Source organism: Conger conger, chromosome 14, assembly GCF_963514075.1.
Source record: "Conger conger chromosome 14, fConCon1.1, whole genome shotgun sequence".
NCBI classification, from domain to species: domain Eukaryota; kingdom Metazoa; phylum Chordata; class Actinopteri; order Anguilliformes; family Congridae; genus Conger; species Conger conger.
In genome coordinates this window covers 1,565,742-1,582,196 of record NC_083773.1, presented here as the reverse complement: position 1 = coordinate 1,582,196, position 16,455 = coordinate 1,565,742, and the positions used below count along the sequence as shown (strand labels likewise).

The 16,455-nt window shown below is 47.4% G+C and overlaps 1 protein-coding gene across 3 annotated transcripts in view; it reads left to right on the top strand.

The window, feature by feature from the left end:
* The window catches only part of LOC133109792 (copine-5-like), a 138,743-nt gene that overhangs the window by 14,105 nt on the left and 108,183 nt on the right, over positions 1–16,455 (top strand). The window lies entirely within an intron of this gene.

Here is a 16,455-nt window from a genome sequence, read left to right as displayed (position 1 = left end):
GGGGGCAGAGAGAGATCGGTCAGTCACCATCTAAATTTAGGAGATAGGGAGACATACAGTGGTAGTGACATGTCTAGTCCCAGCATGCGAGGGGAACCCCTCCGGCAGGAACCGCTCCTGGAGGAACCGCTCCGGGAAATAACCGCTCCTGGTGGAACCGTTCTTGGAAGAACCGCTCCTCTAGGACTCCGCACGCTCCTGGAGAAACCGCTCCTGGAGGAACCGCTCCTGGAGAAACCGCTCCTGGAGAATCCGCTCCAGGAGTATCCGCTCCAGGAGGACCGCTCCGGGAAGGACCCGCTCCGGGAGGCAGTCGGGTGATTCAGGAACGGGGCCAGAAGTGCATCTTTATTTGCGACATTCCCGTTTGAAGCTGGAATTCCCTCCCTTTCCTTCCGTCAGTGTGTCCGTCTGCGCTCGACCCCGCCCACGGCCCTGCTGCTCGCTCACGTGCAGGTGTGTCTCTCCAACTGTCAGTTATTCAAACCTCGCGTCCGCAGGGAGCCAATTACATCGCTGTTTTAATCAGCAGCCGGCTTAATTAGCACTAATGAGCGTTCCAGCTCAGATGTAGCTCACAGGTTAACGTCTTTATCTCCATTTAATCTGTGCACCGTTATCCTGATTCATGTTGCATCTTTTTATTTGGAATAAAAAAAAAATTTTCAACCGTTTTAAATTACTAATCTCTAATAGTCACGTCATTATAAAATGATTTAATACAGTCCAGTTTCTTTCTTAGTGAATTAGGAGTGGCCTGCCACTTAAATATAATTGGTCTATGCTACATTTTAGCATTTCTGAAGCCTAGTGGCTAAGGTACATGACTGGGACCCAGAAGGTTGGTGGTTCAAGCCCCAGAGATCCGTGCAGCTGTTGGACCCTTGAGCAAGGCCCTTAATCCCGGGGGGATTGTCTTCGGATAAAAGCATCAGCTAAATTATAAATTATTATTATAAGAATAGGTTTACGTTCCTGACTGTGTGGCTGACGCTGTTTGTGTTCTCACGTGGAGAGCGAGTGTCTGTTGTTTATAAGAGACGGCGCTCACAAGTCAGGCTGAGACTGTGTAGGGAGTTCAGCCTCTGGTTTAATGCGACCGGCTTTAGAAAACTGATACCAACGCCCTCAGCTACTTCAGAGTGCTGTGTGAAGCCAGTGGTTATGGCAATCCAGAAGAAGTGGTGCGAACGCAACAATAAGGCTACAAAACCGCTGAATATGTCACTGAAGAAGAGCGAAGGAGAGATGGAGAAGGAGAGAGAGAGGGAAAGTGAAAGCGGCAGACCCATAGGAAAGAGAAGGGGAGAGAGAGCGATAGATTAGAGAGTGAGAATGAAATGAGAACAGAGAAGGAAACGGAAGAAGCCAGTGCGATAGAAAGGGGAAGTAGAGAGAGTGAGTGAGTTAGTGAGAGAGCGGGAGGGAGGGAGATAGAGATAGAGGGAGAGGGAGAGGGCGAGAGACAGAGAGGGAAATTCGACGCGGCGGATCAGTGGGAAAGTGAGCGCGATGAGGGAGAAACTCAGCGGGATTCTGGGAGCTGATCAGTGGCAGATCTGCAGTTACTTTGCTCCTGTTCTTCCTTTACGCTGCCTGCCTGCCTGCCTGCCTGGCTATTCCCGCGGGGTAGCTCTGCCGGAAGTTCTGTGTGCTGTGTGTCTGTCAGTGTGTGTGTCTGTGTGCGTGTGTGTGTGTGTGTGTGTGGTGTCTGTGTGTGGTATGTGGTGTGTGCGTCTGTGTGTGTGTGGTGTCTGTGTGTGGGGGGTGTAGACAGGCTTGGGTGCTGTCTTTCCTCCTCCCCTCTGCCTGAGCGCTCAGATTTCCGCTCCAGCAGGGAGATGACACTCCTCCCCATCGCTCTCGCTGCCGAGAAGCTTTCCCTGAGTCCGTCAGGCTGCCTGGCAGTGCTACTGAGGCAGCCCATCAGATCTGGGTCAAATACGTAACGCCTCTGGAATCAAATACTTTTCTACGCTTTACCGAGCTTGTCTGGTGTACCGGAACCCATGAGAAGCTCTCGAGAAGTGCAGACCCTGCCTTCTGGTCCTCCTTGGTTTGGCTCAGTTGCACCAGGCAAGATCAATCGAACACAGAAGTGTTTGAATCCAAAACAATGACGTGTTTGTCCCAGGTCTGCACAGTAATGCTCATAGGCTCGGTAGCCACACCCACTGCTCCACACACAGAAAAGAGTGCCACGCCCAGAAATGTCCCAAACACATTTTAGAATACCAAACACAGATAAAGGAGCATGAACTTGGCAAAGGTGTGCAAAGACAGAGATTGCCAGTGGATCATAGACATGCCCTAGTGTGGTTATTTTATAATATTTTCAAGGTAAGAATCTTGCATAGTCTGCCTTTCAGGTGGACTGGGGAACGCTTTTGGCATGAGTTAATGTAGTCCTTAACTACTACTGACAAGTTCATCCGTACAGCTCTGTTAATGTATCTGTACATCATTAATTCATGTTAATCATGCAACAAATATTAATTATTTGTTGATGAATACATTAACTAATTAAATGAATGCTTAATTAGCATATTTCCATAATTAATTTGTTTATTACATTGCATTTAATGGCATTTGGCAGACGCTCTTATCCAGAGCGACATACAGTTGATTAGACTATGCAGGAGACAATCCCCCCTGGAGCAATGCAGGGTTAAGGGCCTTGGTCAGGGGCCCAACGGCTGTGCGGATCTTATAGTGGCTTATAGTGGCTTATTATGGCTGCCGACCTTGTGGTTCCCAGTCATGTACCTTAGCCACTGCACTCCAGGCCGCCCCTTATTGTAAAGTGTGAGTGTTTACTCAAAGAAAGTGGAGTTTGCTGTTCTACTTCCCCAAGCTGCTTTTGAGAGAGAACGTGGCCGACATGGCGATTCGTTAAGAGCTACCGAGACAAATGAGCCACTTCACTGCGAGGAGCAGAACTTTAGCCATTAATCTCAAGAATAATTGCAGCAGTAAAGAGCAAAGTTTGAGAACTTGATGAAATTTCCAGTTGCTTAGTTTCAACTGTAGTGTGATGATGTCGGACTGAATAAAAATGACATGTCATTATTGCAATTTTCTAAAATGGCCGCCAGGGTTGTGCTGAAATTGGTTATATCTTTCGTATGCGTGCTACAATCTACTCCTGGCTTCGCACAGCCAACCTGCGTGAAGAAGACTGTATGCCAAGGAATTAAACTTGTCAATTTATGATGGGTAAATGGCAGTGTTGCAGCAATTGTAACTTCTTAGTCAGTCTTCATTTCAATATGTGCATTCTAATATACGTTTTAAAGCAGTTGCCTACAATAGCTTGCTCCGCAAACAACGAAACGACACGTCCCTGGCAGCTAATTAAAGCGTCAGTGTCAGATGGGTTGGAATTTACAAGCCGAGCTTGTCCTTCCTCCGATCACGTACTCTGCCAGCGTTGGGAGAGCAGCGGACTGAAATAGCCTGGAAACGCAACGTCTGTGAGGTACGAGTGTGGGCGCAAGGCAGTCTCGGAGATAAGCCGCTGAGGTGTTATATCCAAAGGCAGACTGCTTGTGCGCTGTTGTGTGCACTGATAATGTCGTGTGCGCACATTCTGATTCCAGTTCTGTACGGGGCAGGTACCCACACACACACACACACACACACACACACACACACACACACACACGGCAGCGCATGCAGATGCAGTCAGGAGCAGCGGTCTGTGATGGGAGTCCTGGAGTATAATTAGGTGATTATACGCCTGAAACGCCTCTGATGTTTGGGAGTTTCTTGAACAGTATTTTCTTGATTTACGCAGCAACCTGATTACCCGGATACCCGCCATTTTTAAAATGGGAATGGTATCGCAAAACCCTGTAGGTGAACTGTCGCTTTAAGAGTGTTGCATGCTGGGACACTCAGTGGGGGAGCCGCAGTGGAAGAGCTGTTGGCCAGGCCCTGGGTCCGGTGTCTTCAGCCTCCCAAACTGACCCCAGGTCAGTTTATGCAGGCCAAATCCCAACCACAACCTTCATACCAGTTGCCCAACCCTGCTCCTGGAGATCTACTCTCCTGTAGGTTTTCACTCGAACCCTAAACAAGCACACCTAATTCAACTGACTAGCAGCTCAATGAGATCCCTAGCTGTTGAATGAGGCGTGGTTTGTTAGGGTTGGTGTGAAAACCTACAGGATGGTAGATCTCCAGGAGTAGGGTTGGGCAGCCCTGCTCTAGCTGCTGACTGAGGTGTGCTTTGTCAGGGTTGGAGTGAAAACCTACAGGATGGTAGATCTCCAGGAACAGGGTTGGGCAGCCCTGCTCCAGCTGTTGAATGAGGTGTGCTTTGTTAGGGTTGGAGTGAAAACCTACAGGATGGTAGATCTCCAGCAGTAGGGTTGGGCAGCCCTGATTTGCACGAACAGCTCTGAAAGTCCACAAAAGGACTGAATGTATTAACACAGGTCTTCTCCTTCTGCCCTCTGTGATAATGAATTAATGAGTTCAGGCTACTGTACTATCTCAGGAATAATGGGTAAACATATTCTCCATACTAATATGTCTATGATGAATATTTGAGTTGAAACTGCAAGATGGCTCTTGTAAGACCTTACTATTATGACATTATTATGACATTATAAACCTGAATTACAGTCTGCACATGCACTGTTTTGCATTTGTCTTAAAAAATGTTATTAAATATACTTGTGATTGAATGTATTGAAACACTAAAGTAAATCATTTAATTTAAATGTTCAGTAATTTTATTCCTAGTGGAGCTTTACCTTCACTTATTTTAAGGGAACTAAACACAGTTTTTAATAAATATACACTCAGTGATCACTTTATTAGGTAGACCTGTACGCTAACTTGTTAACGCAAATATTTAATTAGCCAATCATGTGGGAAGTAAATGCATAAAAGCATGCAGACGCGGTCAAGAGGTTCAGCTGTTTTTCAGACCAAATGTCAGAATGGGGAAGATCTTAGTGACTTTGACTGTGGAATGATTGTTGGTGCCAGACAGGATGGTTTGAGTATCTCAGAAACTGAGATGATCTCCTGGGATTTTCACGCACAGCAGTCTCTAGGGTTTGCAGACAAAGGTGCAAAAAACAAAAAACATCCAGTGAGCAGCAGTTCTGGTGGTCCCCCCCCCCCCCCCCCCCCTTGAAGGGGACAAGCCATCTCTTCCCAGCAGACATGAGCCCTGCTTATGCAGGCAAACACACTTAGCATGTGGCTTAACACAGAGCTTTCAAACCTGATCCCGTGGACCCCTGTGCACGCTGGTCCATTCCTATCCTAAGCACAACCACTGAATAAACATGGGCTTCTAATTGTTCTTAATTAGACAGTTAATGTCTGCTGAAGGGTGATTTGCGCTGGAAAGGTCAGAGTGTCTCAGAAATGGCGATGAATGCCATGAATAAATATTCTACATCTTCACGTCCCTGGACTTTTAATCAGTGTGATCACCTAATGCTTTCATCTTCTGTAATGTGCTGGAAGGCTAATTACTCACTTAAAAAGAGGCTACATTTAAAAATTGTATTTGAATATAGACGGGCAGGGGACACTGTTTGGGTCCTCGCAGCTGTAAGTAGGGACATCTGGATGTGAAACTCAACCGAAGAAATGTTCAAATCCAATGGCTGAGCAAAAGGCAATGAGCCAAACCTGCATTATTTTAAAAATATTCCCAAATCGCCCGAAATGTGGCTGATCACTGTCCTATTCCCACCATAATTTGGAAAGTGCGATTATCCGCTACGGTACCCGTGTTCTCGCGAGACGCTTGCTGCTGATTTGTGAGTGTTGGCGTCTGTGGTTCCCCTCTGACACGAGTGTCACCAGCTGCTGCTTTTCCCCCACTGTGGTCTGCAGCTGAGCCTCTCGCAGAGTGGAGTCAGAGGAGGACCTTTCACATGCAGCTTTGACTTGCGTGTGGTTATTTTGAGTCACGTTCCTGTCAGCTTGAACCAGTCTGCTCATACTCTGACCTGTCTCATTGACCAGACATTTTTGCCCACAGAACTGCCTCTCGCTGGATGGTTTTTTTTCCCAGCATTCTCTGTAAACTCGAGCGATGGTTGTGTGTGAAAATCCCAGGAGATCGGCTGTTTCTGAGACACTCAAACCACCTGTCACCTAAACAACAATCATTCCATGGGCAAAGTAAATTGGATCACACTGAACCTCTTGACCATGTCTGTATACTTTTGAGTTGCTGCCACAAAAATGATCTGATTCGATATTTATTAACTCGCTGGTGCGCAGGTCTACGTAATAACGTAATCACTGAGTGTACATGTATCTAAACGCACTCCTTTCTTGTATGCGCTGTTGTTGCATTAGGCGGTATAGCGGTCAGGATGAAGGCTTCGGGGCGCAGACCGAGCTGAGGCAGGGAAGGGCAGGCGTTCACGGTCTGAGCCAGCGTTGGGGGAGATCATCAGAGAAGTCCGACTGCTCTTATTGCAGCCATTAGCCGGAGATGCTCCCTCCATGTATAATTAATGGAGCTGCTGTTTGCGGTTCCTGCAGTTGCAGCTGGATGTCATTATGTGTGCCGTGTCCTTTTCCCCTCCGTTCCCACCCGGGTGTGATCCTGAATACTTCTCACAATAATGCTCCTGCACAACGAGACCATTGCTACTTATTAAAAAAAACTTCAAATATGACTCCGCTGAAATACTCTTTGTCCTCAGTGGAGACTCAACTATCCTTAGGTGTTAATCTCACTTGCAGGTTATTCGTTTATTGTGAATGTGTGTGTGTGTGTGTGTGTGTGTGTGTGTGTGCGCGTGCGTACGTCTGTGTGTGTGTTATTGCACCTTCGTGTCTTGATGACCTGATGAAAGGAAAGCCTCTGTGTTTTGAATTGACACATTAATAACGGTCAAAATGCAATATTATAAAAGCTGAGGATGAAATCAAAATGGAATAATGAAGTTGGGGGTACGGGGTGGCGGGGGGGGTTCTTGTTTAACCTTTATGCCACTGGAGAGATTGCGAGGCTCTTTGGTAAACTTGCCACATCATATCAAATTACAATAACAATCTTCAGGCAAACTCGGCTGTTGCTTATTATTGGCATTTTACCGTGTGTATGTGATCAAAACCGAGATCTTTCGCAATCAAAACAAGATTATGAAAATGATATTCAGAGTTTAACTGTACAATACTGTAACAAATGGGCAAATGCCCCCAGGAGCAATGGGAGGCCAAGGGCCTTGCTGACGGGCTCAACGGCTGCGCTGGTCTTATGGAGGCTACAGCCTTGAACCACCAACCTTCCAGGGCCCAGTCCTGCGCCTTGTGCGTCCATGTGCGTACGATCACTGTTTAAATCTTCTCTCAGTGGATGTTATGATTCACAGAGTTTCTGTGAGGATAGAGTTTACAAAAAAAGAAAATAATAATTGACGATTATTCCTGACCATGAACGTAATAATGAATATGGCCATGAACAGGACCCATCTGCGTTTGTATTTATGAATCTCCATGCAGGAGAGCTTGTAATAAAACAGAATCTCAGAAAATGAATTCTTGCCATTTTTCCCGTCTGGAGAATATGGCTGAATTGAGATATTTGTATCGCATTCAATTGATGTTTCAAACCGTGTTTGCAAAGGAAAAAACAACAACAACACGGAAAACAGTGCGTTTGCACAAATATTTGATCTCGGAAGCAGAGAATGTTCAAACAGCCAAGTAATGTTTGAGCACGATATTCAGATGTTGTGTCATTATGTGATACTCTGCGTCCCATGAGGTCCTGACTCGGTTTGAGTGGCAGTCGAACCGAACCGCGTCCTGGACCAGATTAGCCTGTGATTATCTGTGGGCTCTTTTCCGGATGCTGTTCAGTCTCCAGCATAGAAGAAGCCAGCTGACAGAAGGATTGAAAGAGTATGAGACACTGGCTCATTACGTTGCATTACATTACATTACTTTAATTTAGCACTCACACTTGTCCAGATTTATAATTGAGCATAAACATGGTGGTTAACATGAAAAACAGCCTGACTGCGGTAACAGTTTCCCCAGGCCTGTAACTGGAGCAATTCAACATCGCCGGATCACGAAACTATCCGTGCCAGTTGTCGATGCTATCCAAGAACCAAAGTACAGATTGTAAACAAATACAGGCAACGTCCAAAACAAGCCTGAAGGAGTTCCTGTCACGGATGGCCGCATGGATGGAGCCCGGGTCACAGATCTGCCCACAGGACGCAGTGTGCATATGATGTATGATGTCTCTTCATTAATTACATACAGGTATGTCATCGTCATTGTACACGGGGTGCCGATGATGATCACAACCACATCAACAAAAGAAACTCGGGGGGGAAAACGAGCAGAGCTGCAAGTGGTGCCGCTGGGGTGTGTGGGATGGGCTGCTTGCGGGCGTCGTGATGAACGTGGCGGTGAAAGCGTCTCATCGTGTTCTGGAAGTGTTCTGGAAGTGTTCTGGAAGCGGCGCGGTCCTGGCACAGATGCCGTTACATGGTGTTCCATCGTGGCTAATTCACGCCGCCAAAGCTAACGGCTGCTAGCATCTGTCAGAGGCAGGACTCTGCGAGTCTCGTAAACACTGCGTTAAACATTCCAAGCCCTTATTTTTCCTCATCTTTTTTTACCTTTCTTTTCTACTTTTCTGACCCCTAGCTCCGCCCATCAGGAGAGGGTAGTAGGAGAAGATGAAAGAAAAATAATTACAGACGGGGAAATGGAGAAAACGTGAATTAGGCAAATGGAATAAGGGCTTACTCCTTCAAATGTCAGATCGAAGCCACATCAGTTACAGACCTGGCAGATGGGGACAGGTGGATCCACAGGTAGGTAATTTATATGTCAGGCTTTCCGAAAAAATACTTAAAAAGGTAAAAATAAAAGGTGCTTATTTCGAAAAAAATAAAAGGTGCTGATTTCTTGCTCAAAGGAAACATTGGAAGTTCGGAACTTATACTTCTAGCTCCTAGAAGGAACATTTAGGAGGTTGGAATGTCCTTAAAGGTGTCAGACCTCAATCGATTTCCGGGTCAGGAGCAAGTACGGGGGAAAAAAAAGTGGAGAAAAATAAGCGGTTGGAATGAGCCCAGTGACTCACGATATGGAAGCTGCACTATTCTACGAGAGGCAGAAACAGCCCTCAGTGCTGCACGCCTCCTCCAAAAAGTGAAAGTGTGATTGGCCGCATTCACGGGCAGTGACACTTGTACTGCTGCTGCTCCGGCCCAACGTGTCAGAGGAATAAAAATCAGATAATGGCACAACGCGGGTAAATGAATAAGTAATATACTCAAGATAAGTAATTGCACAATAAAAGGCAATATATAAAAATCGTCACACATACAGGAAGACCTCTGACATGGCTCAGGCAGTAAGAGCAGTCGTCTCATTGGCTCAGGCAGTAAGAGCAGTCGTCTCATTGGCTCAGGCAGTAAGAGCAGTCGTCTCATTGGCTCAGGCAGTAAGAGCAGTCGTCTCATTGGCTCAGGCAGTAAGAGCAGTCGTCTGGCAGTCGGAGGGTTGCCGGTTCGATCCCCGCCTGGGCTGTGTCGAAGTGTCCCTGAGCAAGACACCTAACCCCCAAATGCTCCTGACGAGCTGGTCGGCGCCTTGCATGGCAGCCAATCGCCGTCGGTGTGTGAGTGTGTGTATGAATGGGTGAATGGAGAAGCATCAATTGTACAGCGCTTTGGATAAAGGCGCTATATAAATGCCAACCATTTACCATTTACCTCAATAATTAGTTATTTAGCTGACGCTTTTATCCAACACGACTTACGGGTGATTAGACTAAGCAGGGCACAATCCGCCCTGGAACAATGTGGGGCTAACCACTGTGCGGATAGTATTGCGGCTACACCGGGGCTTTAACCTCAAACCTTTCAGGTCCCAGTCATGTACCTTAGCCACTAGCGACAGGCTATCCCATCAAGGAAGGAAAACATACCAGAGTTTGAATGGTCTGTTCTTCCCAGAACACCCCGGTGAGTGATTCTACCCTCCGAGAGAACTTCATATGAAATTATATATCCGTATGAATGTCGTATATCTCTATTTGCTGTCCCAACGTGTTACCATGGTCTCCAACTGATGATAGCTGCTAGGTTATCACCTTGGTTGTCGTCCCTGGTGATCATCTGGCCACAACCATTCAGTCATAATTTAAATGAGACCAACATGTAGTGGTTTGGTACAGATACAGCATTGACAGGTTTGGTGTCCTGACAGATGCATAAAAGGAGAGGCACCTCATACCCACAGTGAGACATGGTGGGCCAGTGTTTCAGGATTTAACTCCAGAGGTTCAGGGGCACTGGATAAGATCAAGGCTATAATGGATTCCCTGTGGTATCGGGCGGTTTTGGCTGACAGTCTGGATGGTTCTGCCACAAGGCTGAGACTTGCCCGTGGCTGTACTTTCCAGCAAGACGATGACTCAAAGCATATCTCAAATTCCACACAGAAATGGTTCTGTGACAACAAAATCAATGTTCTGTCACGGCCATCTCAGTCGCAAGACGTCAATCCGACCAAAAACCTGTGGGCGGAACTCGAGAGGATAGTTGGTGAGCACAGACCCAAGAATATGAAAGATCGTGCAAAGGATCTGCAGAGAGGAACGGTCCACAATCCCTACAAACGTGTTCCTTAACCTTGTCAAGCATTGCTGGAAAAGACTCCATTTGTGAGGTTGTGGGATTTACTCCGTTGTAATAAAACGGTTAATGCTGTATAAAGTATTCATCAGGGCTGTCTTGGTGAATCAGTGTGTCCGACCCTGTTTATCTTTCCTCCTCTCATTCACTCTTGCCCCCCCCCCCCCAAGGTCTAGCTCTATGTGGTTTCCATCTCCATTAAATTCCTTTTTCTAGTTTTGACATATTACCCGAACATTACCACAGTTTTGAAAACGGGGTCGACCCAAGCGCACAAATAAAAACGGTTTTATTTTATTCTGACAAAAAAAGAACAACAAAGGCACAAGGATCTTTCTTCCTGTGCCTGTGTTTGCCTGGCGAACGCTGGCTGTGCATGAAAGGGGAGCGGAAGGCCGGTTTATTGAGTGCGGCTGTCAGTTCTGATTAAGAACAATGCGGCCGCTTTCTTATCGGACCGCCCGGCAGTTACTGCGCCGATGCGCCCCGGCCCGGTGGAGTTGTTCACGACGAGGTCTGGGCGCGGCTCACCCTGGCACATGCGGCCTCATTGCTCCTGTCCGTGAACCAAATGGAGTGTGTGAGAACCTGGTCCTCCATCAGAACCCAAACCGCGGGGTTAAGAACCTGGTCCTCCATCAGAACCCAAACCACGGGGTTAAGAACCTGGTCCTCCTTCAGAACCCGAACCACGGGGTTAAGAACCTGGTCCTCCATCAGAACCAGAACCCCAGGGTTAAGAACCTGGTCCTCCATCAGAACTCGAACCGCTGGGTTAAGAACCTGGTCCTCCATCAGAACTCGAACCGCTGGGTTAAGAACCTGGTCCTCCATCAGAACTCGAACCGCTGGGTTAAGAACCTGGTCCTCCATCGGAACCTGAACCACCAGGTTCGGTGAGAGGTTTTTGCGGCGGAGCACCTGTGGATCGGTTCAGGTGAATTTCAGCTGGTCGTCCATTTACTTCTGTAATGTTTGAGCTCCTGGGCTGCATGGGGCTTATTGGGCTGCATGGGTCTTATTGGGCTGCACGGGTCTTATTGGGCCACAGCGGGGCTTGAACCTCCAACCTTCCAGGCCCCAGTCATGCACCTTAGCCACTTGCCTTGTTGTTTGTGACTGGTGAACGGTGACAAGCTGGCATCAAAGCATGCGGATTATGAAAGCCGACATATTGTTCTGCAAAATGAATATGAAAGCCTAAAACAAACAAACAATTTAATTTTTACGTGAACGTCGGTATATGTGACATTGGTTGTTGTGACTTTCGGCTGATTATGATAGAACAGGTCACGCATGGTTTATTTACACTGAGCATGTTGGAATATTGCTGGGTAATGCAGTAATCCTGGTTTATTTAAAGTTTAGAGTATCCGGTGCTTGTAAATGTTTCTACTTGAGTATAAATAGTTGATGAGGGGGAAAGAAAACAGTGATTACAGTGCACAAATGACCCCTTAAATCAGTTTAGCAGTTTGTGATTTAATAAAGGATCAGAATGATTTATCTCCTGTCATCCACGCAGTAGCTGCTGTTTGTGTTTATGTACAGGGTTTAGAAACCGTATGGCGAATAATCCCTCTTAGTTACACTCAGTCTGTGGTGGGAAACTCTCTGCAATGTGGATGGTTAGCTTTCTAAAATGAGAATATATGGGGGTGTGCAAATTAGTGTGCAGGTATTTGGCTGCAAAAATGCAGGGTTTTGATGAAATCCATATTCACATTCACTTACCTTGACTTTTAATTAAAGAGGATTAACATGTTCTTTTCTTTTTCATAAGCTACAGGTATTTGTTCTAATAAAGTGAGTGGAATGGTTTCACAGGTGGTGAGAAGACCATTATCTGCATCTCTATTTCATGAGGCAGGGTTACTGAGTTGGCTGGATAACTGCACTGAGTGAAACTCAGAACAGTGCAGTTATCCAGCTAACTCAGTAACCCTGCTTTGTGGGGTTTACTCAGTGCAGTTATCCAGCTAACTCAGTAACCCTGCTTTGTGAGTTTTACTCAGTGCAGTTATCCAGCTAACTCAGTAACCCTGCTTTGTGAGTTTTACTCAGTGCAGTTATCCAGCTAACTCAGAAATCCTGCTTTGTGGGGTTTACTCAGTGCAGTTATCCAGCTAACTCAGGAAACCCTGCTTTGTGGGGTTTACTCAGTGCAGTTATCCAGCTAACTCAGTAACCCTGCTTTGTGGGGTTTACTCAGTGCAGTTATCCAGCTAACTCAGTAACCCTGCTTTGTGGGGTTTACTCAGTGCAGTTATCCAGCTAACTCAGTAACCCTGCTTTGTGGGGTTTACTCAGTGCAGTTATCCAGCTAACTCAGTAACCCTGCTTTGTGGGGTTTACTCAGTGCAGTTATCCAGCTAACTCAGTAACCCTGCTTTGTGGGGTTTACTCAGTGCAGTTATCGAGCTAACTCAGGAAACCCTGCTTTGTGGGGTTTACTCAGTGCAGTTATCCAGCTAACTCAGTAACCCTGCTTTGTGGGGTTTACTCAGTGCAGTTATCCAGCTAACTCAGTAACCCTGCTTTGTGGGGTTTACTCAGTGCAGTTATCCAGCTAACTCAGTAACCCTGCTTTGTGGGGTTTACTCAGTGCAGTTATCCAGCTAACTCAGGAACCCTGCTTTGTGGGGTTTACTCAGTGCAGTTATCCAGCTAACTCAGTAATCCTGCTTTGTGGGTTTCACTCGGTGCAGTTATCCAGCTAACTCAGTAACCCTGCTTTGTGGGGTTTACTCAGTGCAGTTATCCAGCTAACTCAGTAATCCTGCTTTGTGGGTTTCACTCGGTGCAGTTATCCAGCTAACTCAGTAATCCTGCTTTGTGGGTTTCACTCGGTGCAGTCGAATGAAGAGAAATGAAAACTGAACTCTGCTTCATGAAAGCGCGCTGTAATTAAGGGTCGAATGACCTGCATATTGCACAGGGATAATTAGCTGCTATTGTAGCAGATTGAGCTGATCTGTCGCTTCTATATTTAGCTCGGCCTGAAGAATGGCTGCCGTTCGGATCATATAAGAGTGCTTCAGCCTGTTTAACCCGCTCATCCACGCAGTATCGATCTCACAGGGCGGGCGGCGGGGGGGTTGAAATGAACCGTCTGGGACTGGCGGCACATTCCTGACACGGCTGGCCAGCCAGGGCTCCTCAGACCGGTGACAGAGGGAGGGCTCCTCAGACCGGTGACAGACGGAGGGCTCCTCAGACCGGTGACAGGAGGGCTCCTCAGACCGGTGGCAGGAGGGCTCCTCAGACCGGTGACAGACGGAGGGCTCCTCAGACCGGTGACAGACGGAGGGCTCCTCAGACCGGTGACAGACGGAGGGCTCCTCAGACCGGTGGCAGGAGGGCTCCTCAGACCGGTGACAGACGGAGGGCTCCTCAGACCGGTGACAGACGGAGGGCTCCTCAGACCGGTGACAGACGGAGGGCTCCTCAGACCGGTGACAGACGGAGGGCTCCTCAGACCGGTGACAGACGGAGGGCTCCTCAGACCGGTGACAGACGGAGGGCTCCTCAGACCGGTGACAGACGGGAGGGCTCCTCAGACCGGTGACAGACGGGAGGGCTCCTCAGACCGGTGACAGACGGGAGGGAACGCATCGATCCGGCGCCGGAGCCTCGGGGGGGAGAGGGCACACGCACGCCGTGACGCCCTGAAGAGCCGCTCCGCTCCGCCGTGATAAGCGAAGCCAATCTAAGATGGCCGCTCAGGGAGTGGTGGGAAGGTGTGCGGGTGGCCGACACACAAAAGGGACGTGGAGGAGGACTTCATGGTGTTTGTGTACGATGGACGTCGCTCCCCAGCGCTCCGGCCCCCGTCAGCTTCTCTCATCTCGCTGATTGTCCAGCACTCGTTGCTCTTTGACAAAACATTCCACCGCGCAGACCGTCAGAGAATGACCCGGGGCCTGGAGGATGGAGATCACAGGCTGTGGCCTGTCTTACTTCCTGTACTTCGCCAGTTTCATGCAGCGCCCTCAGCTCTCCTCTGGTATTACTTGAGCGACATCGAAAGACATAAAAGCAGATAAATAGAAACACGTATTGGACGGTATTTTGATGCAAATGAAAATATAATTATTCTCATACATACGCACAGCAGGGTGATTGATCGCACATAAGGATCATGAATTGGCATAAATTTATGTACCTGTTAACATGGATTAATGATGGACAATTATGTTAATTAAGCATGAAATTTACTTCATTAGTTAATGCATTTGTTAACAACTAATGTATTTATTACATGATATTCATACATTGGCAAACCTTAGGATGAACTTATGGTGGTGCTACACAGAAACGTTGGGCAGATTAAACGTGGTGCTACACAGAAATGTTAGGCAGATTAAACGTGGTGCTACACAGAAACGTTGGGCAGAACATTTTGTGCATCAGTAGCACTCCCGTGGGAGCGAAACAAAATGGCCACCAACTGCTGTGCTGGTGACCGGGATACTAATCCTATAGATAAAAGGAGTAACACAAACCCTGGACAGGTAGGCAGCAATACAAATGTGACCGCCAACGCAGGTTTCGCTGTCGAAGATTTACGGCGGGCTGATGCGGTGAAATGTTTTGGATGAAAACCGGCGGCTTAAGATAACTCGACTGTCATCTTTATTTATTGTCTCCTGCTGTTGGGCTGCGCAGGAAAAACAAAGTCAAACCGTGTCCTGCAACGTCCTCTCCTGTCCTTCTGTCACCGACGGACACGCGTCAACCGCACCTGGGTCAAATACGGAGGTGTTCCGGATTCAAACGATTCTCTACGCTTTACTGAACTTGTCTGGTGTGACCTGGGTATGGTATGTGTAGCCATCCACCTACATGTTTTTTCTACTGATTAAAAAAAAAATTCTGTTCTAATATCCTGTTCTAAAATTAATTTCTAAAATTGCCAGTTTCTCACAATGCCCTTGGCCTTATACAGTCTTTTTGAGCACACCTCCAATATCTCTTGAGGGATATTGAAAGTAAAAAAAAAAAGCAAACAAAAATAAGCAATGCACTCTTCGTTATTGGTCAATATTCTGACGCAGATAAAAATACAATATTCTCATAAATCCCCACAGTAGGGTGATTTATATTGTCTATTGACTAGTTGATATGTAGTGAACAAGACATGTCCCGTAATTGAATCGAACGTTGTGGACGCATGAATGTGCGAACAACAGGCTGATAATAAAGGTGTAGCAATGCGTGTAATGTATTGATTTAATCTTCAGGGGGAGAAGCATTAATACATCACTGGCTTGTTTCCTCGACACCTTGCCTGCCCCTGTCTGAATGACAACGTGTAGAGAGAGAGCAAAGGCGTGAAAAGAAAGTCTGAATATTTCCTGCTTTGTGAGGAAAATTATCAAGCGTCTCCCGCGTTGCTGATGGGATCTGCAGCCTCTCGGCAAGTTCAGATTTTCGAGTGAAATATTAATTCCTGCGGATCACCCTAGGCCCCAGAAACGTACACAACGGTTCATATTCCCTGATGAAGTTATTGTTCCTCATTAATTCTGACGGGCAGTGAGGAGTAATCGGGGGGAAAGAGGTGCGTTTGCCTTCAGTGTCGGAGCTGTCCTGAGGCTGCGGTGACGTGCGTTTCCCCGCTGGCGGAGAGAGCAGGCGGGCAGGCGGGCAGACGGGCGTGGGGAGGACATCAGATCATCAATCAGCCGCTCGCTGACGGGGGATGGACGGAGCGTGGCCACGGAGGGCGGGCGGGAGGAGGGGACAGAGCGACCGTTGTTTTTGGGGTTTCTTCTGTCACCTGGTCACCCTCGATGTCCCTTCA